We start from the raw sequence: 23,510 nt of genomic DNA, 5'->3' as shown, positions 1-23,510 counted from the left end.
ATATGTGCTATTTGCTCCTTAGAGCTTTGTTTTGTTGCAGAGTATATAACCTTAGGTGATGTGATGTCATGGATCAATCATACGATTTGTGATGTCAACTGGGTCCAGGGCCATTCATTAGCCTTTCATCCTTCAGAGGTTGATAGATTGAGTACCACTCTGTGTGATAATAATGTCTTCTGTTATTTCAGCGCTCTGAGACTTATGGGTGTGTAGCGCTATATAAGAAATACATTATTATTATTACTATTATGGTAAGGCTTGATTAAAGTGAGCTGCAAGAGTTCCCATGAGGAGGTGTTTTGGGCGGGAAGTGGCAGGATCTTGGTGGGAATGGCCATAGGGATTACCATGGCCATGGGCAGTCAGTGGGTGGGTAAATAAGCATAACATTTTAAGTTGTTCTGTTGTTTGTTTTTATAAATAAGGCAACACATTTCGGTGGGGTGGAGGGGCTAACACTTCCAATGTAGGGAGCGTAACTTCAGAGACTTTGGGGAAAGGGCAAACTCATTGTAATGAGACCATTCTGGTGCAGCTTCAATGTTACAAGCAGTTAACTCCCCCTTCACGTCTGAAACCATTGTAATACTGCTCTGAGCCTATGTTGCCCTTTCTCAGATCAGTCTCTCGCGTTCTCTTCATGCATACATTATAGTACCATCTATTCTCAATACAAGCTGCTGTAAAATACACTGTCACACTTGCACACGTTAGAATAATGTACCACCATTAGTATGTAAAACCTAATGCTTTTTATGTCATATTTTGGTGAGTTTTGGACATTAAATAGCACATTATGGAGGCTTTTTTTCAAAATTTTGTGGTGGGAGTACACTCCCCCCCACCCTTGGGTGGTGTAGGCTTGCGTGCTGTGCACGCTCGCTCTCATATTCCCCCTGGGATCTTTACGCCCCACCAGCTTTAAAACTCACCAGCCGCCACTGGGGGGCGCGACGTGTGATCTCCCCCACCCACACTCACTTACTGTATCACCGCCGCCTGACAGTGAAGCACAGCCCCTTTCTGAGCGCAGGGGCTGCTGGCAAGGCGTGCGTGCCGTGCGCACACACGTCATCAGCACGGCGAGGACGTTAGGGAGGACCCGCAGGAGAGGAGCGCGAGAACAGTGTGCGCCTCTCTCCAGTCAGGCCGCAATGCAGTCACTGCCAGACTGACCTTCACAGTAAGCAGGGGAAGGAAAGTGGGGAAAGATTATCATTATTAGCAATAATGCTACTTAGGTTTGGGGTCTGCTGCAGACCCCAAACCTATCAGGGCATGCTGGGCGTTGAAGTTTTGGCTAAGCTGTTCCCTTTCTTGAATATGGGCACTATTATCCCTGACTTCCATGATGTCGGTACTTGCTTTTGCGAGTTTATTCTTGCAAAGAGATCGAAGCACAAATCAGCCCACAGGTCTGGGAACTGTTTAATCATAAAGTTCGATAGGCCATCAGGACCCGGGGCCCTAGAGTTTTTCGTTCTCATTATTGCATCTCGTATTTCGTCTCTTGAGAAGTTTAGGTTCCAATCTGATTCGATAGGTGAGTGTGCATGCGGGACAAGAGACTTATGATATAGCGCAGTGAAGTGCTGGACCCATTCAGCTGCCGTCACCTGACTTATAAGTAATGCCTCTTGTGGTGATTCCATCGCGTTTATTGTTCGCCAAAACTCACCACTATTCTTATTGGAAAGAATCTTCAACATTGCCTCTGCATCATTTTGATGTAATATAAACTGGTAACTTTTATTCCAGTTTTTGTAGTGTTGTTTTGTTACTTTGTTTCGTTGCATTCTTGCATCACCGTTAGATCAAAGGAGTGTTTTTTCTTGAATGATCTGTTTTTCATTCCGTTATTTGTGCTTTTAAATTGCGCCAGTATGGGAGCATACTCAATCTCCAAAGGTATCTGCTTAAATTGGGAGCATATGGTGGCCACTTCGTGTTCTTCCAGTCTTATTCGTAGGCGATTCGATTCTGCTGAGATTTTTGAGCCCCATGTTTTACTCAGGGCACCTTTTGTGTCATAAAATTTTACTACACCAGCATTTCGTGGTCGCTGTTTATCATTGCACGAACGTTCAGATTTTGTTCTCGTGTGCACACTGTCAGAGACAAAAATGTAACCGATGGTTGAACTACAGAGCTCACGCTGCCACGTGGCCCTTGGTGGAATGTGACCTTGGGTACAGCCGTTTAACATAGACAAACCTCTTACAGACATTTTGTCTGTCCAGGTTTGAGCAAGGCGACCTTTAGTGACGCTCTGGGGTTTAAAAAAATCGATATTTAGATAACCACAGAGTATCATGCCTGTTCCTCTTGATGATTCAAGCAAATTGTCAATTATGCTGGAAACTTGGTCAATGAAGGAGTAGGGCCCGGCGGCTTGATGATTCCAGTATACATTAAGTATGTGGAATACATCAGAAGGTGATGGTTTCTCTTTGAGCTTTCAGATTTCACATACTTGAATGTAGGGCATATAGTTTTTAGAAGTTATCAAGCAGTAACCTGAAGACCGTTTGATCAGTGTTAACAGCCCTGCTATCGGGCGCCCCTTGTCCGCTTTAATAGCAGGGTTCAAAGCACATTCAAATTCGGAGATCACTGGCAGTTCACGCAGCCAAGTTTCTTGCAAGCATATGAGATGTAAATCTTGGGCCCATGCGTTATTTAACAAGTGGACAAAACCACGTGTGTTCCAGGAGACAAGCAGACATTCTTGGGCCATGTTGGTCTGTACTTAGGTGCAGAGCTGTTAAGTTTCCCAGAAGATTCTCCTTCATGCAGGAAAGGGGAAGGAGCGATAAACACGCATTGGCAAAGCCAATGACGTTTGTTTCTGTGTAACAAAGGGGTCTTCTTTTGTAAAACGTAAAGATACGTCCACAAACGTTCACGCCAGAAAAAATGCAACCCTCTCGGTAAAAAAGGCAAAGAGATTCTTACAAGGATAACAAGTTTTAATCACACAAAAGAATAGGTAGTCCAGCAAAGAATTCTGCTGCCAAAGAACGTTCTGCCGAAAACTAGTAAAAGCAGAAGGTTATAAGGAAACACTTTGTCACTAATAACATCACATATACTGTACAAATCCATGTGGCTGGTTGGTGGGTGGCCTGTTCCATAGGGGATACCAGGCTGCTATTGGTCTCAGCCCGGTCCATCAATCTTCCATCACGTGTGGTCATCTGGGCTCATCATCTCCAGGGAACCAAGGTCGAGTTTGCAATAATTTATTATGTAAAACAATGCTACTCTATCCCTATGGCACTGGGAAACTCTGGGACTGGCACAGGGGGAGGATCACGATCTTGCTGACAAACGCATTCTTCACTCAGTCTGTTTTGTACTCTCCGCACCCAATGTTCCCACCCTCGCTTAGGCCTATAGTTTATTCCTCTGCGTGCCTAGCATTACAAAGGGTGTCATCATGAAATAAAGTAGAAAGAGTCCAGAGGAGGAACAGGGAGCATCCCGATGGATGTTGTTGTCCCCAAGAAGGAGGAGTTGAGTGGTTGTGGCCAGGAGGGAGGAAGAGATGTCCACCCACTCACAGAGGAAGGAGGTGTTCCGACCAGGTGGCCGATAGCTAGTAGCCACGGTAAGAGAGTGGCCAGGAGACAAGGCATTCGAAATAGGAGTAGGCCCGCATAGGAATGACAGAGGCAGGAATCCACTCCAGGAAGTTCAGGGCTACACCCACTCCAGAATGGTTGGATCTGTGCGTAGAGAGGATCTTGTAGCCATCAAGGAGGAGAGTGTCAAAGCTTGTGAAAGAGCTGGCCGTGAACCATGTCTCGGTGTGACCAAGGACATCAAGGTCAAATTCTTCCAGGAGGCGTCAGATGTCAGAGTGTTTTACAGCTGAGCGAGATTTGAGAGTGGCAATGTGGAGAATATTGCCACCCTTGAAGGATTTCCAGGGAGGGGTATGGATCAGAGGTACACCCTGCAGAGGTGTAGAAGAACCCCAAGGGGGGGTAAGAGAGCAAGGAGGAGAGGGTGAGGTACCCAAGGAAGAGACAGAGGGGGAAGGTAAGGAAGCCAAGAAAGGGAGGGAAGGGACAACGGAATAAGAAAGGAAATTTTTGAGGCGCAGGAAGCGTCTATCAAAGAGGAGAAGGTTGGCCTGAGGGCCTCGGACCAAGATGGTGCCATTCAGGTAGAAATTAATGATAACCTTAGAGGAGTGGAAGGGGGCAGGAGGTTCTCCCAGCGGATGCCACCATTAATGAGAGAGGAAAAGAAAGGACAGAGCACCAGAACCATATGAAGAATCCATAGATATGGCGAGTGAATGACAAAGAAAATGTCAGTGATGGTCTGTCTAGAGGATGCGCTGGTATAGGTGTCAGTGATAGGGAGACCAGGGTTAGAGACCAAGATAACCTTTTTGAACTTCTTCCTGCCAGCCTTAGTTTGAAGGGAAGGGTAGTCGATGGAGAAACAGTTAGAGAATATAGGAGATAGAGAGAGAACCATGGATGGAGTAGGGAGGGAGGGGGGAAGAAGTTCATGATAGGAGCCGTGGGGCAGAGTAGCACAATGCAGTCACTGTGCCAACCAAGTTCAAGAGAAAAAAACACACAGTACAACCAAAGGGCACAGCAAAATTAGATTGTTTTAGATTGTAATGACTTGAGTGGTGGTGATATTCTGTTTTTCTTTCTCCGGTTCTGTCAATTTTCTTCATATGATTGAGGAGCCCAAAGGTAATCTCATAGTTCATGGTGTATCTTTTTTTGTGCTGTGGTTGTGTGTTTCTCTTAGACAGTTTTTGGGCTTAGAGGTTGGCAAATTAGAGAGCTGGGTTTTCAGTGCTTTTCTGACAGCTGCTCTTCTGTTGTGTATATTTCCTTGTGAAGTGCGTTCCTGAGTTTTGCAGAGATGTATGGGAAGGCTGATGCATGACATTTAATTTTCAATATTGTTTTGGTTCAAGTCATATGTCATTTCTGGATCTCAAGTTTTGTTTTGGTCTTTAGATGGTCAAATTCCTTCTTGTAAGAATTCCGCTCCTCAGCCATGGATTGCCCTGTGTGTTATGGAGAGTGGTTGGAAGTGAATACTTGCTTTGACTGGTAGCCAGTGTAGGGATGTTAGTGCTGGTGGGATATGCTGCTCTTACTGAGTCTGACGAGTAGTCCTGCTGCTGCGTTTTTGTATCCTTTAAAGTGTTCTGTGTGGGAAGGGGAGGAATGGTAGTGTCCATTTTATTTTGCATAGAAGAAACATTTCTTTACTACTGCATTCACTTATGATGCTAGTGTTAGATTGTTTTCCATTACGATTCCTCGATGTTTGCCCTACTCTGGATGCTTCTGGTCTGTGTCCTATTTCTTTTGGCCATAGTAAGTGCTGTTGACTCGAGTGCTTGTTGGGTGTGATCATGATTTCTGTTTTCTCCAGGATGAGTTTTAGGCTGTTGGCTTCTCACCCATCTGTTTATTTGTGTGAGACAATTGGTAAGAGCTTGAACCATCTCTCTGGTGATGTTGATTCTGCAGATGATTTGCGTGTCATCTGCAAAGATGTAGCGTGTGTATCCATGTCTTTGATGAACTTCATGAGTAGGGTCATGTAAACTTTGAAATGTGAACCCTGCAGTCAGGTGTGTGTGGTGCTGAGTCGAAGGGAGGTAGCTTGGTGATTTCCATTCTTTCTGTCAGGAAGGACTTTGTCCATAGTAGTGCTGGGTCGGTAATCACTACTGTGTCGAAAGATAGCTGAGATCTATAGTTGTATTAGGGCTGAGGTTATCTTGGAGTCAGAGTTCAATTTTATTTCATTCCAGATGGGGAGTAGTGCTGATTCCGTTCCTCTCATAGGTCGGATACTGACGTGTGCATGGTCCAGTTTGTTATTTGTTAGTGTTATTTGGATAGTGTATATATGTAGGTTCCTAGCAGTTTCGCCAGTTACCAGATATTTGAAATAGGCCAACTGTTTGTCTCACAAGATCCTTAAGATGGGGTATAATGTGTGCAGTTCGAGAGCTCCTCTGTATGGTTCCTGTTTCCATATTCGGTAGGTGTCTCCTTAATGAGGATGATCTTGTAGATGTCTGGGTGTGCAGGGGTCTAGTGGTGATATTTCCTTCACTACTTTAGCTAAATCTTCTATCGAGATTAGTGTGAAATCTTTATTCTTGTGCTTGCTTCTGCAGTTTGGGTACTGGCACTTTTGTTGTGTATTTTGTCATAGGGCCTCATTACACGGACCGCAGTAACCATGGCGCTATTAGCGCCATGGTTTCCGCCAGTATTTTACCGTGTCCGTCTTGGTGAATGTGGGAATTACCACCCCATTCCGAGGTGAGCAGGGCGGTAATTCCCCATTCACCAAGGCACTTCCCCATTCCCATTTGAGCCCCCATAGGGCTCAATGGGAATGGGGAAGGAGCAAATAACGGTACCGCTATTAGCTGTACCGTTATTTGCCCTAAAGTCCCTCAGCGGGTCCTGTCCTTAACGTGTGGTCTAACCACACGTTAAGGACAGGACCCGCTGAGGGACCTCGTAGTATGGCACTAAGGGATTACCGGCACCGGTGCCGGTAATCCCTTAGCACCATCCATGTAATGAGGCCCATAGTCTTGATGACTTGTTGGACGTATATGACGTCTGCAAGGTGATTGCATAATAAGCAGCGCTCAGATATCTGAGGGTTTGTAGCGCTATATAAATGCTAAATTATTATTATTATTATTATTATTATTATTATTATTATTATTATTATTATTATTATTATTATTATTATTATTATTTCTGTGAGGGAATGGGTATGTTTTTACAAGTTGTCGGGTTTCTGTTCTCATTGATGCTTCAGAAGACCTCTTTCTGGGGGTTATTTGCTTTTGTGATAGGCACACAATAGTGTAATTTTTGTGTTGCTTTCAGGATTTCTGTTTTATAGAGCTGTATCTGTTTTTGGTGTGACATTTTGTCCTGTTGATTGTAATCTTTCCTACATGCCTGTTCAAGTTTCCTAGTTGTTTTCTTCAGGGCTATGAGGTTGGATGATAACCTTTTGGTAGCCATTTTCCTTTTGATGGTGTGATACATTTTTGGGGTGTCTCCATTCAAGTGTGTCCATGAGTGTGTTTGGTGGTTTCGTAGATTCCAATCTGGTGTTGAGCTCAATAATGTTGATGGATTTCAAGTTTCTTTTCTGAAATGGAGTGCTGTTGGGGTTGGAGCATGCACCACAAAGGGTATCATAAGGTGGTCACTCCAGAGAATGAGTAATGAGGTTGCAGTTGGAAATAGGTTACTTTTGCAGAATATTGCATCAATAGTGTGCCAAGCTCAGTGGGTAGCTCTATTCAGTAATTGTTGTACAAGCATTGTTGCCAGTTAAGTGACTTGGCACAGTTGGTGGTTTCTTCTTCAAACCAAATATTGAAGTCTCCTAATATGATTCACTGGTTGTGTTTTACAGCTATATTGGTTATGGCATCTGCAAATGCTTCTGTGAAAAACAAATCATATGTGGGTGGTCTGTAGACAAGGAGGAATACAATATGTGTTATTGGTGTTGTTTTAGGCTATCTTGGTAGCCTCGAACTTAAGCCTGCTCTACCATATTTACTTTTATACGGTTCTGGCTGGGTTTATTTGCCATTTCTTTTTCCATAGACTGTGGACCCTCACCTACTCCATAGGTATCACCTTTCTACTGTACGTTACACAGCAGCTTTAGTGCATTGACACAGGGTTGTCTTTTAGACTTCCCAACTCAGACTCAATTTTCTGGGACTGTTCCTCAATTTTCTGGGACTGTTCGCAGTTATTTTAAATAGACTTGGTGTTGTTTTAGGCTATCTTGGTAGCCTCGAACTTAAGCCCGCTCTACCATATTTACTTTTATACGGTTCTGGCTGGGTTTATTTGCCATGTCTTTTTTCTAAATAGACTTGGTGTTGTTTTAGGCTATCTTGGTAGCCTCGAACTTAAGCCCGTTCTACCATATTTACTTTTATACGGTTCTGGCTGGGTTTATTTGCCACGCTGCGCGCCAAACCAGGTTTGGTTCATTTGTTCGCCGAGCTTTCGTGGGCTTCTGCACAGAAGTCCTCCTTAGGTGCCTGTATGTCTGAGGGGAACAGGATGTGAGGGAGGGGTTTGAGACTCCCTCACAGGGTCTCCTTGGAGACCCATGTCACACTCTGGTACGATTGGCTGTGGTGACTGTCCCGGCGGGACCACCACCCTGCTGTGATTGACATTCAAGCTGTGTGAATGGGGGAAAACTGCATAAAAAGCAGGTGTCTGGGTCTGAGAAGGCAGAGTCGCCACTGGATCGAGAGAACCAAAGACAAGCTGACAGAAGAGGAGCTCTACCACGACTGAACCTACCGGTGAAGGCCTGCTGCGGGTCCGAATCTCCAAACTTTGACGAAAGGGAAGATCTGCAAGGAATCTTCTCCCCTTGAGCTGGTTGGAACAACCAGTTCACTAAACTGCAAGCCAGGCTTCCCTCCTCTGGTCGAATTTGCTGTGCACAGCTACAGTGAACCGGATAGCCAGGAAGGTCGGACCCTGCTTGGGCTTTAAGGAGTGCACCTTTTATTCGTCGCTTTGCTCTGCTGCTTTTTTCTTCCCTGGGCAGTGCAGGACCTTCCAGTCTTCCTCCTTCTTGTCGGTCCGACAGTCGATTTTTGAACCATGAGCCTGCAGGACCTGCCAGGAAGGTCTGCCTCAGCTACATCATTCTTCTGCTCTAAAGGTACTGTGCTAACCCGGTTGTTCGTTTCGTCCAGCCGCAGTGAAAGTGTGTGAAATCTTTCGCCAATCCGAGGGCTTTTCCTTCTCTATTCTTTAAAGTAACTTTTCGTCTGACCAACTTCGTTCTGATCTCTTGGCAAAGACTTAACCGCAAACTACCCTGAACTGTGTGATCCTCTGCAAAGATTTTGGTCATTTGACATTGGCCCTTCGCCTCTTGATTTTAATTCCTCACTATAGTTCCTTTTTCAAGATTGCCCTGCTTACTTACTTGTTGGTGCTGCTCACCTTCTGTCAAACTTTGTCTTTCCCTCCCTTTTAAATTACTGGAGTGCCATTTTGCTCACACTTCTTTTTGAGCCTAACTTGTCCAGAATCTATTGGTTGTGGTTAGTGTATTTGAATCGTGATTTCTGAACTGCTTGAAATGTTTAATAACTGATGTGTAAATAAATGTATATTCTTTTACTCAGAAACCTTGAGTCAGTGTTTGTTTGAATCATAATAATTGTTGTCCTTTGTGTAACTTCTGATACTGCTCACTTTACTCTTGAGATAAGTCTGGCTTCTCAGCCATCGCTATCACTTTACTGTGTAGTACAGGCCTGTACCAAAGGTGAATTTGTACTGTCACCTGTAGTCCTAATTGTGTGTGGTGTTCCCAAAGGGTACTGCATATGATTCTGCCTAACACTGCCTGTATATGTTGTTATCAGCACCATATTTCCGGACCAGAGAACTCATAATGAAGCCGATAGTCTCTCAGTACTGATAATTTTATGGACTGATCAGTTTCCCAGTGGGAAAGAGCAGCAGGGTTTTCTTTCCTCCAAAATGTAAGCACTGGAGTCAAAACAAAGCAAAATGCTGCACGCCTCTGCTCCACTGTACTAATGCAAATGCTGCAGAGATCTACATGTAACCTGTAGGTTATAATACAAAGCTGGGCAGAACAAAATACCCTGCACCCTTCTAAAGGTGTACCCAGGGATGTCATTTAGGGGTCGCCAGAGGTCGCAACTGTGACCTCTGAGGTCTCCCTTGCGACCTCTGTGGTCAACCTTGCGACCTCTAGAAAAAAAAGAGGAAATGTAATGTAATGCAAGCTCATGGGCTGTGGCCAGCAACATGTGACTCTTTACTTCTGGAGTGGCTGGCTTACTTAAGGCCCCTTAAAAAAAGAAGAAAAATAAGAAAAGGAGTGCCACTAGTCTAACACTTTCAGCACTGACCCTAAATAAGAAAGATTAGGAATACCAAATAATGTGTCTTTCTGGAATTCTATACAATACTTGCTAGACTCACCAAAGGTTTATTTCAGGCACACTTCAGAAGGTGAGTCACTGATTTAGGCTGTTCTTAAACGCCTCAACGGTCAGCCTTTCATCCTTCTGAGGTCGATAAATGAGTACCAACACAGGTTGGGTGATATTGGGTGTATATTTTTTCTATATAAAGCGCTTAAGCGTAAGTGCTATATAATAACACATCATTATCATTTGGTCATGGACGTCTGCTTGCATTCACAGTAATTTGGTAATATGGGCCTATACACACTGATCTTAAAATCGTAAACATATTTATTGTTGTGTGCAATGCTATGTGATAGCACTTCCTGTTTTGTCAACGGGTGAAAGGTAACATTCCATCACATCACGCAATATCACTTCGGGGTGGGGTGAAATGACATCACTTCCTGTGATGTCACCAGGGGGTCAAATGTTGTGTGATTTTTACTTCCGCTACCTCTGGCATTTTGGTGAAATGACGTCCCTGGGTGTACCATGCCCCTCTTTACATGAATCACTGTTCGACTGATAGTCCTTTTCGCCTGCTTGTCTTTAAGCCTGTTACCTGCAAGTTATAACCGATTCTGCAGGATGCCCTTGAAACAGTGAGCTCTGCTGATGGATTTGTTGTCGCAATTTCAAGCATCAAACAGAAGCCCTGTGTACAATGTTTTCTCTGTTGGCTATACTCCCATTTCTACAACTATATTAATATAGGATAAAGTATTATGCCTGGGGTATAGTCCCATAGAACATAGGGCCCTGCTTCTATATGTCATGTTTTTCTGCAAGCATAAGCATCAGTCGCAAATGAGAAAAAGCACAGGTGCAAGGGGGAATGCAAGAAGGGATACGAGAGCGAGAGGGTTGGTGAGAGATGGTATGACAAAATGCCAAGGGTCATTGATGCAGAAGCCTTGGCTTTTGATTAAAAATAAAATGATGCAGGTAATTGCATCCCGGATAGAGTTGGCTGATAAACAGACACCCCTTTCAGTAAGCTCCATGCCAAAAGCATAGTTTCACCAGTGACCTGCTGCATCAGTCTCCTGGTCTGCCTCTCCTACTCTCCAGTTGCACAGAGCAGGTTCAGAGGTTACATGTGCCCTGTTTGACAGCTGCTGTGACTGGCAAGTCACTGCAGTGCAGAGAATGCATTAGGTTTCCAAGTTCAATGTAATTATGATAAACTCTCCACCTGGTTACATGCTGATCTAAAAATATAAGCCATAAGTGTTGGTGGAGATTTCCCATAATTATTGAGAGCCACATCTGATTGGTATCCTCAACATGTCAATGCTGTGAGGCTAGGCCAACGGCGGAAGGTTCTTGCATATTCAAGTTAGACAGTCTGTCTCTGCTCAGTTAACATGGCCTAAGGCTGAAACACTTTACTTCTCTTTTGATCCTTTGTGAGGTCGCATAACTCTTCTCTCCATCAGGACATTCCTTCGGCAGGAGCTGTCTTGGGAAACCAGCTCAAAGGGCATATCCTAAACAAAATGACGAGCCACACACTATGGTGTTGCAGGAAGTGAGAAGAGGCTTAGTTACTTGATGGTATCATTGAAAGCAACATTACAAGAAATAGTCTGAGGAAACCAAAAAGCAAACACAATTGGTGATGTGCAATATATGTTACATTTATTTATACTAAACACTGCTGCCATGTTGATGTTCTCCAGGCCCTCTCTAAATTGTCACTGTTATTAATTATTGAGCAATGGAATGAGTGGGACATTTTGTTTCTAGATTAGAACGTGGACATAATCCATTCGGTATTACCCAAATTGACCTTTTATAATTGACCTTTTGCACAATTGACCTAATAATAGTGGTCCTAATTGACCTTCTGGACAATTGACCTTCTGGACAATTGACCTTTTGCACAATTGACCTTTTGTGGTTTGTTTTGTTAGGGGATGGCAGGGGGTTTCCCATGTGGGTTTTCTCTGGGGGGGAAGTGGGGGGATTCCCCCCGCATATATGGCTAAATGTACAGTATTACCTCAGAAAATGTGGCTTTTTCACTTTAAAATATATGCCTTCTTTTTCTTTTACACTGGTTCACTGTTTTCCTGAGCAACAACAACGTCAAAATATTGAATTTCACTTTAAATAATAATTTTGCTCTGTGTTGGCTCCAGGAGCGACTGTAGACATATATTTTTTTCCCTCGCAATACCATTTTGCATAATTCTGATGGCGTCACGTCACCGGCAAGTGCATTTGCTTCCTGGTTGTCATTTGTCCTAGATTACACATTCAGCTGAGTTCGTTTCATTGGGCAGTTAAGGTATGTTTTTTTTTATAATACAGTTTTATTTTCCTTTTCTTTTATTTGAAAATGCATGGTAAATGTATGCAAACTCTCATTTATTCTCATGTGCAGTGCCCGTTATGAGTGCACGTTTACTTTTCTTTCTCTGAATGACACCGTAATCTTACCAGCCTGTTGTGAATGGTACGCTTCACATTTAGCATTTTGCTGCGAATGCAGTTATAATTTATTGTCACTTGTTGCATAGGAGATGAACACAATTAGACAATATTATTATGTAAAGTAATGTTAGTGCATATTTGCTTCATATGTTTTAACAGCATTTGTAATGTACACGAACAATCGTTCTGCGAGCAGTTTTCGTTCGAGCAATTCTCACTCGAACAATTGTAATACGATAAATTCGTATACAACCATCCATTCTATGGCCTTATCCATGAAAAGTAGAAGTCACAGTGAGATCAAATGAGTTGACTAAGATCATACACTTCAGTTAAGTAGTGATGGAAAGATTTGAAGCCAGCCTGAAAATGAATTTTGCTTTTCAAGAATGCTCTATACACAAACGATAATAAACCACTCTGACAAACATGTATATCCTTGTTGAAATATGTTAAGCCAAAAGAAGATAATTGTAGCTTTGCTTTCCCCATATTGAACAGATGCCTGAATGTTTCAGAGTGCAAAGCAGCATGAGACTAAATAATGAATTGAGTTTTATAAATGTACTTTCAAGACATAGGTGCAACAAAATATGTTGATGAGGTCACCTGGATTGCACTCATGCACATCTCCAACTTTCTCTGGAATGCTCAACCCTCCAAACTCTCTTCTAGATTAAATAGTTTGGATCCCTCTCCCTCTTTTGACACTGTCATCCGTCAAACACTCCTTTCTCCTCCTCACTCTACAGAACATGGAGTTTTTCCAATCTGGTCTCACATGGATCGTTTCCTAGCTTGACTGACGGTTGAGTTTAAAATCTCCTGGAACACCCAAAATGTGTGCCCTATGCCTTTTCCTGTCATCGGCCCCCAAAGATCTGCCTGTGAACCTCTACTCTTTACTCTCTATACCTCTGTCCTCAGTAGTCTAATCTCATCTCTTGGCTTCACTTTCACCTTTTTACTGATGACATTCAAACATTTTTCTGCTTTCACTGCTTCACACCCATCTTGGAACGGATTAACACCAGTCTCGCCCAAAGTGATCACTGGATGGCTCTACTCTGACACATGCTGAAATGTTCAAAAATGGAATTCACCTTTCTCTTGGCTTCCAATGCCATCTCTTCTCTTCACTTCCCTCTCCTATCTTCTTTCTGCCTGACCTTCTTGCTCTTTCTCCCAAGGCTTGCAACCTTGTGGTCCACTTTGATAGCAAACTACCACTGCAACAATTCAGCACGACCACTGCCTTTGCTTCTCATATTAACCTTCTCAATGTGTCATTTTCTTAGTAACCACTACACAGAACTCTAATCTCCACTCTTGTGTTCAGCAAACTTGACTCCTACTTAAGTCTACTCCTTTGCCTTCCTCTCTACTCGTCCCTCCCTCTACAAAAAATCCCCAACTTTGCTAATCACATTGTCTACAACCTATCCATATCCTTCCCCACTTCTACCTTTCAACAACACGCTAGTTGGCTCTTCATGTACAACCACTCCCTTTTCAATGTCCTTCTCCCAGTCTTGTGAGTATCTGCTTTATTGCACCTTTGTTTACTGACCACCTTCTTGTTCCGTTTCATCTTCTTCTCTACTCAGCCTCACTGTCCCATGCCGTCCTGGGAGTCTCCACTATCTCCGGATCTTTCTCCTTACTCTGCCTGCTCCAGTGGAACCCGTTGTGCATCACAGTCACAGCAATAACACTGATGTTAGAGTGCATGTGTTGAACACATCTTGACAGATTCCCACAATATCCTTGACGATGGAAAGCCAGACTTTCTATAGAATGATTGATTTATCGATTGATGTATTGGATGTATATGGCCTGCCATACACCAAGGGAAATGGCTAAGATAAACGATATTGTGCAGGACATGTTTTCAAATCCATCAAAGATGTTGCACAACAACTCCCAAGTGAAAGAGCATTCCAGATTGTTGGTCATTGGATTACACAATGCTTCTCTCCCCTTCAAGGGCTTTTTAAAGTAAGAGAGGGTAGCAAGACATTGATTGGCACTGCAAAGGGACTCTGGGGGAGACTACGGCTGCACGTAGGCAGGTGCTAATTTATGGAGACATTTGATAATTGCAAGGGCAATTTTTATAGTAATTTGGGTATGGGCTGGTAACAAGTGCAGGGAGGCTCTGGCCTTGGAAACATGATCAAATGTACAAAGACCACGTGCCATGCAACAGTAGCATTCTGGGTACACTGTAATTTGATAAGGAGGCAGTTGGCTGATTCTCCATACAGACATTTTCAGTAATGCAGACTTGAATTTACAACCACATCATGTATGCACATCATGTGTCTAGCAGAGAGAAGAGACATAATTCATTCTTTTTAAAGTTGAAAAGCACCTGTGTGGAACTGCATTCATTTGGGTTCCAGGGTATGATTTTCAAAGAGGTAGAAGCCCAGATGTACTTCACGGTGGGGTTGGACGGGGTTGGGGATAGTGATATCTTCTAATCCCCATCTGCCTCATGTGTCAATCATTTCTGTTTTAGATTCATTGAGTTGGTGATGATGTAATAGCATCCTTGAAACACTTGTGTATAGGCGCGTTACAAATGCCATATCATATAATATCATATCATAATATCTAATGACCATCTGGCAGGCTTGGATATGGTTCCATTTCTCTGCTCTGCATGTATTTACAGCTCTTTCCTGTGCACCAAATACCTGGGGTGGGGGCAGGTTACCTTGAGGAACTGCCCCAGTTTCCTTTTATTCCCACCTCCTGCTTCATGCTCCAATAAATGGGGTTTCACTCTTCACCCCCAGACCCTGAACCCCTATATACTAAATATCTTCTCACTTACCTATGGATGCAGCACAACTGCCTCCTGCACTTTTCCTTTCCGTTTCACACATTGTCTGCACATCTTACCGCTGTGACCTTTACATACCCCTACATACTGACCTCCCGAGTGTCACCGGACTAACACCACCTTTGCCTTATGGTTGATACCATAAATGCAAAGGCATTGTCGTATAGACTAGAGCCACAAAGTTGGCCAAGGAAAGATGAGCGTTTTTAAAGGCCCGGAGTGGGTCAGGGGATCAAATGTATGGATGGATCGAATGGAGGTACCGCAGTGAAACTGAAGAGTCGATTTTGGGTGACAGGGTGAACCAAGATTCTTGAACAAAAGGAACACACCCTTTCTACTAGCTGTTCATTGGGTGCAAGAGGCCGATCAGTAGGGTGATGCTTACTGTTGGCTTGTTGTTCCTGCATCACCTCTCTGGCACATTGGGTATCTGTTTTAGACTCACCATGTGTCACCCTTCTGCTGGGGTCTGATTCTGTGTGTAGTTCCTCGAATTCCCAAGACCTCCACCCCCCCCAGTGTGCTGTCCTTTCATGTATTGGGGTCCCCCCTGGTTCTTGTTGAATGTCCTTCTACTGTGTTGTATAGATGTGGCAGGGAGCTTGTGGTATCCCCTTCTACCTCCTCCATCATGGGTTGGGTAGGAGCTATCGTCCCCATGACCCCATCACCCAGCCCAAAACATGAGACTTCATCATGGTGTATGCAAGGATCTCAATACCTTGGACATTAATGTCCCCATCATCTAACATTCAGTAGTGGTGACTAACATACAAACTATCTGAGCACCACATCATGACTAAATGCCCAGCTACCCGCCCATCAATGAAATGTGTGGATTGCAGATATAGGCAACAAGCCACTTTCCCATTCTTCATCCTCATGCTGGAGAATGAACACACTTCCTCCTATCTTCCTGGCTTCTCTCCCCTTCCCTCGTTATCAATGCACACTAGCCACCTGATATCACTGAACACTATGTCTCTATCCCTCTGCAAATACCTCCCCTCTCGAGCTCTTCGCTCCTCTACCTCTAACTCCCCTCAGGGTCAGTCGTTTTTCAAAGAAACAAGATCAGGGTAGATCTCTGTCTTCGGCTGGGGCCTCCCACTGGAACAGCCTCCCTATCAACTTGAGACTTGAAGAAAAGCTTCTCCAGTTCCAGAAGCACCTCAAGAGCTTCCTATTTGCTTCTGCCTTCTCTCCCCCTCTCCCTTGCTGACCGGCTCTCTCTTGGCACTGTGCACCTGGCCACTCTCTGTCCTCCGGTCCCAGGTACCTGCTCACCCTGCCACCCTCCCGCACTGCCTCCGGGCCACCCCATGCACTGGGGTATGTATCTGTACCCATGCAACCCCCCTTTTTCTTCCAGCACTTATAAGACCTACCCTGTCTGCTGCCTTAAACCCAGCACTTGCCAATTGCTGGCTGCACTACCACTGTTTGTTGTCTTTATTATTTATTTATTTTTTGTTTATCTGTTTCCCCTTTGCTCCGCACTTTCCACTTCTCCCCCTTCCATGCACTTTTCCCCTTCCCCTCTCCCATGCACTTGCACGTTCTCAATGTCACTGGGCCTAGTAAGATTGTTGTTTTGCTCTCCCCTGTTCCCCTTCCTTTCATTGTCACACTCTGAAACTCTTGTGTATGAGCACTATATAAATAAAATATCAGTTCAATTCATTTCATTTCAACACAAGCTCCTAAATCATGACAGATGACTTTCATACAGACCTGTCTGGTAGTCCTGGCATTAGCACCTGGACAGACTCTAAGGCATATGTATATCTCAGCATCTCGTGCCCCTTTGAGGTAAAGAGAAAACATCCACAGACCCCTCATAAAATGTGCTTATATCTTTCTACACATTTCAGTACAAATCCCTCCACAAATGCCACTCAGCTTAACCCAATATTGAACTTGCCATCCTCTCTTTGATCAGTCTCTTTCCACATCACACCACAGTCTCGTGTATGGTCACACTGTCCTCAATTGTTACTTCCGATGTTCAATAATTAGTGTTCATTTGGTAAAGGGCTCTGTGGTTCATATGGCTAAACTGGCACAATGTAAAATATCATATAACAAAAAGTACATAATTACAAAACATCCCTAGTAGAACGGTGTTACCTGCCACTGCCCGAATTTGCTAATAACAATATTTTACTATTTAGAAAATATTAAATTCCAGGATAATTGAATTGGTTTATAATCCGTATACACGTGTTTAAAAGACAATTTATAATCCATTCAGAACTTAAACTCAGGAGTAATACAGGAAAAGTCAGCACTCCTTAATTGCAATACTCATCCACAAATACTCAACATTCTGCAACATGCTTCTTAAAATAGAGTATTAGTAATTGTCCCCCCTCATGTCTTGGATGATGGCGATTTGGCCCAGAGTGAATCCGGTTGATGCATACAATACAGCCGCTCTGATAGCACAGTGAGTAGAGCGCTGGCTTTGACATCTGTGCAGAGACTGCTGATGCAGTTTCGAATCCTGGTAGGGCCAAACTCAGCCTTTCATACTTCCGAAGGTAGCGCTATGTAAATGCTAAATTGTTATTACACAGCCACGTTAGTGACTGTGTAGTTATCGTTAAATTGCTAATCCCAAAGGAAGAGCACTTTTTAGGTGGCTTATAACTGTGCTCCCTCTGGACAAATCCTCACCAAACTTTGCAAAAAAATGATATGGCCCACTCTGAATTTTTTCACAAAGTTTGGTGAGGTTTGGTCCAGGGAGGGCAAAGTTATTGGGGGGTCCCAAAATTTCTTTTTTTCCCATAGACCGAATGTGGAAAAAACTTTGCTCACGCCTACAGCCCAAACCTCTGGACGGATTTTCACCAAATTTGCGGCAGGAGCGGCTTGGTTCCTGAAAGCGTGCTTTTGTAAATTTGGTGAAAATCCATCCAGTAGGTTTTTATAAAAAGACCAGAAAGTAGGTCAGAAAAGATTAGTGATATCTATGTCCGCTCCGTGGACACACTTCCCTGTTCGATCCGCGGACAGGACAAACGTGCTCGCTGATTGGATGGAATGAAGCGTGAGGTGCGTCATATTATTTCGATGCGCCCGCCATCTTGTATCCGTGGACATCCGCGGACGGCGCAGCGACGAACGAGGGAGAAATACAACTTTGGCAAATGTGTTGTTGTGTAAGAGTGCTAGGGAGGGTGAGGGAGTGAGAGATGGGTCAAATGCTGTATTTGTTTAGGTGCCAGGCACCCCTGGTGTGTTCGTCATGTCTGCAGTCACCGCGGCTGTCCGTGGACATAAAAAATGTTTGAATTCTATGGGTGTGATCTATGGGTGTGATATGCTGCAGTTTTTGTGGCCAGGGCCTAGAGTCATGGGTGCATTCCTGAAACCATAGGCCGTAGGACATGCATCCAAGACTCTAGGCCCTGGCCACAACCACCGCAGCATATCATACCCATAGATCACACCCATAGAATTGAATATCTATCAAATATTTGCAAATCTACAGTTTGTGTACTGTTTGATTTGTATAGTTTGTATGTGACGTTTTGGCTACATCATGTGATTAAGATTGTAGAGTTTGGTAACAAGCACTGGAGTTTAACATATCCATGGAAGTAAACATTTTGTATTGTGGTGTATAGTTAGATGTTTGCTTCAATGGTTCTGTTATGCAGCAGTATTTATGATTTCTATTAGAATATACTTAATGTTTGATTTTTTGTGATTGGATATATTTTTTTCATGAGTTGGGTAACTGGAGCAGATATTCTTTTTCAATTTCTGTGATAAAAGAAAAGATCATGTTAGTGTAGGTATTTTATAAAGACTTATTACATTGCACAATAGACATTTCAGCTTTTTTTCGACCCTCATATTTAGTAGTTTACAAACCAGTGTACTGTGCAATTTGCTCAGTTTCTGTGTTTGTTACTTAAATCATTGGGTCTGTGGGAAAAAGAATCCATGTTGGATTAAAAAAAACTTTTTTGTTATGCTACACTATATTTGTTTGTTTGTTTTCAGTGTTCACTTGTTGTTTCTGGCTAATATTCTATCTGTTGGCTTGATGCAGATTGTTAGATACCTGTTGTTGAATTTTAACTGGTTACAGTTTTGTATTTATATTCTCATGTTGCTGATCTATCTGTTGGGTTGTTGCAGATTTTTGGAGCAGTTAGATACATGTTGGCGTATTCTAACTGTTTATTTCTTCTTATAATTTAGTGGTATTGATTTATCTGTTTGGTTGTTGCAGAATCTTGGGGCACTTAGATCCCTGATGGCGTATTCTAACTGTTTATTTCTTCTTATAATTTAGTGGTATTGATTTATCTGTTTGGGTATTATAGAATCTCGAGGCAGTTAGATACTTGTTGGCGTATTCCAACTGTCTATAGTTTTCTAATTGAAGTTGTGTTAATATTTATGTACGGATTAGTTATTAAATTTTGGTTTTAAGAAGATTAAATACGTGTTTGTAAGATTTGCTGGTAATCTCTGCTTTAGAGTAATGGTACTATCATTACATTCAAACCATCCACATTTATTTTTTTATATATGCAGTTTAGTGACCTGCATTGGTTGTGGTTCCTGTATGGTAGATTATACCTATTGTTGTGAAGGGTTTCTTACCAAGTGATATTTGACCATGTGTGAATCCAGTCAGCTTGCAGTTGTTTTTGGTACCATCTGCATTGTAACGTAAAAGCATTAGTATTACGTATTTACTATGTGGTTGTATTTGTAAGGTGGAGCAATTATCTGAATTGCAGGTGGCACATAATCTGCCATGGTTTGCATTTTGTACAAGTTGCTGAAATGGAATGGATTCACAGTAAGGGATAGATACATATACAAAGTGCTCATTAGGGATTGTTCCTGTGCCACATTTTTTGCAGAGAGTGCATGTATGTTTCCACATGTATGAAATCTGGAAGATTTCATTTATATGCATGTTTCTGTTTTCCAGTACGTGTAGAAAGTACATTAGACATTCCTGTGGATCTTCTTGTGAGTTTACAGTGAATTTCACAATCCCAGCATGTTGTGGCTTGTTGCCACATGGGTAGTGTCATACCATGTACGTCCAGTTTGTCTGAGGAGCAAATTTCAATTATTGGTTGCATTTCTTTTTTCAACATTGTTTCATTGAATTTTGAACAGCTTGCAAGAGTTGGCATCAAGGACATACAAGTGACATTTTTGTGTGCTCATTTTTCCATGACATCAGTAGCACATGAATTATGTGCTTGGATGTGCTGAGTTTTTAATATTGATTGTGCTTTTTGAGTACACCAACTCTAATACTTTTTAAATTGTTGGCGTATGTGAGGTCTGCAGACTGGCGCATATTTTCAGTTAATTCTTTGTATTGGAAATGTTGCCAAATGTTGACATTTCCTATGCTGCCAGCAGTTTTACGACAGAGTTTGTGTCCTAAGGTTTTAAAAATAGGTTCACCTTTCACTGGTGTCAATTGAAGAAGATCTCCGAAAACAATAATGTGTTTTGAGTACTTCTTGTAATCTGAGGTGAATCAAAGCCAACATTAGGTTGGAGACCATGCTCACTTCACCTATAGCATTTTCATTTGCTTTAACACTCTGCGTAGTTCCATTGAAGCTTCGGTAGAAAGTTTGTAATAGTCTAATTTATTTTTGTGTTCTACTGGAAGGAGTAGTAATCGGTGTAAAGTGACACTGCCTATGTTGTAGGCAGCTAAACCTGTGGGGGCAGTCACAACAGCTGACAGTTTTTTGTTTGTCAATTGTTGAAGGAACTTGCTGATGATTTTGATTAAGAATGTTTTGCCTGAACGAGCTTGTCCACTGACATATAGTAGTATAGGTTTGTAATTTTGGCAGGAACATTCTTTATTTTCATGTTGTACACAATGTCCAATTCCTTTTGTTACTTCTTGAAAAATGATACGCTGCTCATTGTTCAGTTTTGATTGCAGTACAGTTAAGTTTTCTGTATCTTCTTCATAGTGAGACATGTGTTTTCTACTTCTGTCATAGCTAATTCTGCCTCATTTGCTATTATTGGCTGTCCCAGTGGTTCTTGGCTTCCTGTTACAGATGGTTGACTACTGTCGGGATTGTCCTTATCTAGTTGGGCCTGGAGTTCTTCTTTGTGTTGCTGTTAATTGTGCAACATTGTTTTGCACTGTGTAAAGTTTACATTGGTTATAGTGCTTTCATTTGCTTTGAAAGCATCGGCATAGGAGTCATAGATATCTAGTAACTCTTCTTCTTTTCTCCATGGTTTAAAAAGGTGTAGAAGGGACATGTAATATAGTTCTTTAAGTTGAGGAGTTTTTAATGACAATTTGATATGCTTAATTAACATTTGTTTGGTAAGCTTTACTACGCTGCCTTCACAATTTGTCACTCTGTATCTACCTTTATTTTCATCGGGTTTTATATTATTTTTGTATGTGAAGTTTTGGGCTATGTGGTATAGATACATGGTTTCCAAAGTGGTACTCCTGTTTGGGTAGTATGTGTCTAGTAAATTGTTTTTCAAAATTTCGTGGCTGTTGGGATCATTTTTTTCTATTGTTTCTATGTCGTCGTATGATTTCAGAACTCTTTTCCTAGATTTAGCAGGACCAAGACTTAGCCATACAATATTTTCAGATTTTCCATACAAAGCAGTACCGGTTAAACGATCTGCAGCTTCATAGCATCCACCTTCTCTATGAGAGAGCATTTTTATGCCTAAGCTGTACAATTTCTGAGACAGTGTTTTGTCTGATGATAGGTCATTCCAGAGGCCTTGAAGCTCTGTTCTTTCTGCTTTGGTTAAGTAGGCTGTAACATATCGTTCAACTGCAGTGGAATTGTCTGCAATGTACTGCACATCTATGTTTGCATTCCATAAGAGGGCAATGATTGCATTGTAATCATTGATTTATTTTGTTTCTTCTGTTCTTGTTATGTAATATGTGTTCTTAGGTGATTTAACTTTAACACTATGTCTAACTGAAGACATGAAGTTGTTCACTTCACCTGTTTCTGTAACTGGTCTAGGGACACCAAAGCGGCATTTGGTGTAGTATTTCCCTTTGTTTTTGTATTTGCGACAACAATATTTCCCACATTTGTGTCTTTGAAATTGTACAATTTGTGCATGAAGATCACTATTTGTTGCTTTTGATGGAATTTCACAAGTGACATATTTTTTGATAAACTGTAAAACAGTGGCATCTTTAATCCATAAAAGCATGTGGATATGTGGTGCTCCTCTGGCTTGGCATTCTTTTCTCCAAAAGAAGTGTTGCTCTTCTCTGAGGGGAGGAACAGTTTTATTACAAATAAAGTGTAGCATAGCAATGAAGCGATGATGGAAATATCTTGAAACATTAACAGGATCTAGAGAGCAAAGTTCTCCAGGTGTTAGTATATTTATGTTTGTTTTTTTTTGTTTGATATGCGTAGCAAATCATGTAAATCTTCCCATGAATATTCTACAAAACTTACAAACCAAGTGGGTGGGCCAATGTTTCTTATCATACAACGTACATCTCTGTGACGTCGGAACCAGTAATCTTTAGTACCACACATGTTTGCTAATAGATTTGTAATGCTTGATAGTAAAACCTCATCTTTTTCTTGCACTTTTTTTTAGCAATTGCGTAGCTGACATATTTTGAAAGTGGGTACCTGATTTCAATGTGTGTGCAACTCCGTAGAATAGAGTTGCTAGTTCGCTTTCAAAGAGTAGGTGGAATATGTATTCCACATTTTGTCTAAATCTTCAGAATACATTAGTAACGAGCGGTATTCTGATGCTGTTATTGGAGTGGGTCTATCATCGTACCTTCCTCTTTTTCCAGTACAAAAGAGTAGTGGAAAAGCACGTGCTTTCCCATATACTGATTGGTGATCCTTTGGTTTGTCGCATTTGGTATGTTTCTAGTGCATCATCTATGGTGTCTTTAGAGTGTAATGGATGAATTGTATAATTGTCTAAAATATTGGATACTGTAGCAGGATCTAGAAGTTCAAATTGACTAGTTTCTGGTGACTCTTGAATTATTTCAGTGGTTTCCCTCAGGTTTTCTTCAATATTGATTTTTTTGTAGTATTCATTATTGTCTTTTAGATACTGTAAGGCTTATCTAACTTTATGTAAGTTTTGTCTTTTGTAGGTACACCATTTACTAAGACAATTAAAGATTGCTCTATT

This window comes from Ambystoma mexicanum, chromosome 3p (assembly GCF_040938575.1).
Source record: "Ambystoma mexicanum isolate Mex_15411 chromosome 3p, UKY_AmexF1_1, whole genome shotgun sequence".
NCBI lineage: Eukaryota > Metazoa > Chordata > Amphibia > Caudata > Ambystomatidae > Ambystoma > Ambystoma mexicanum.
Note: the sequence above shows the minus strand (reverse complement) of the source record.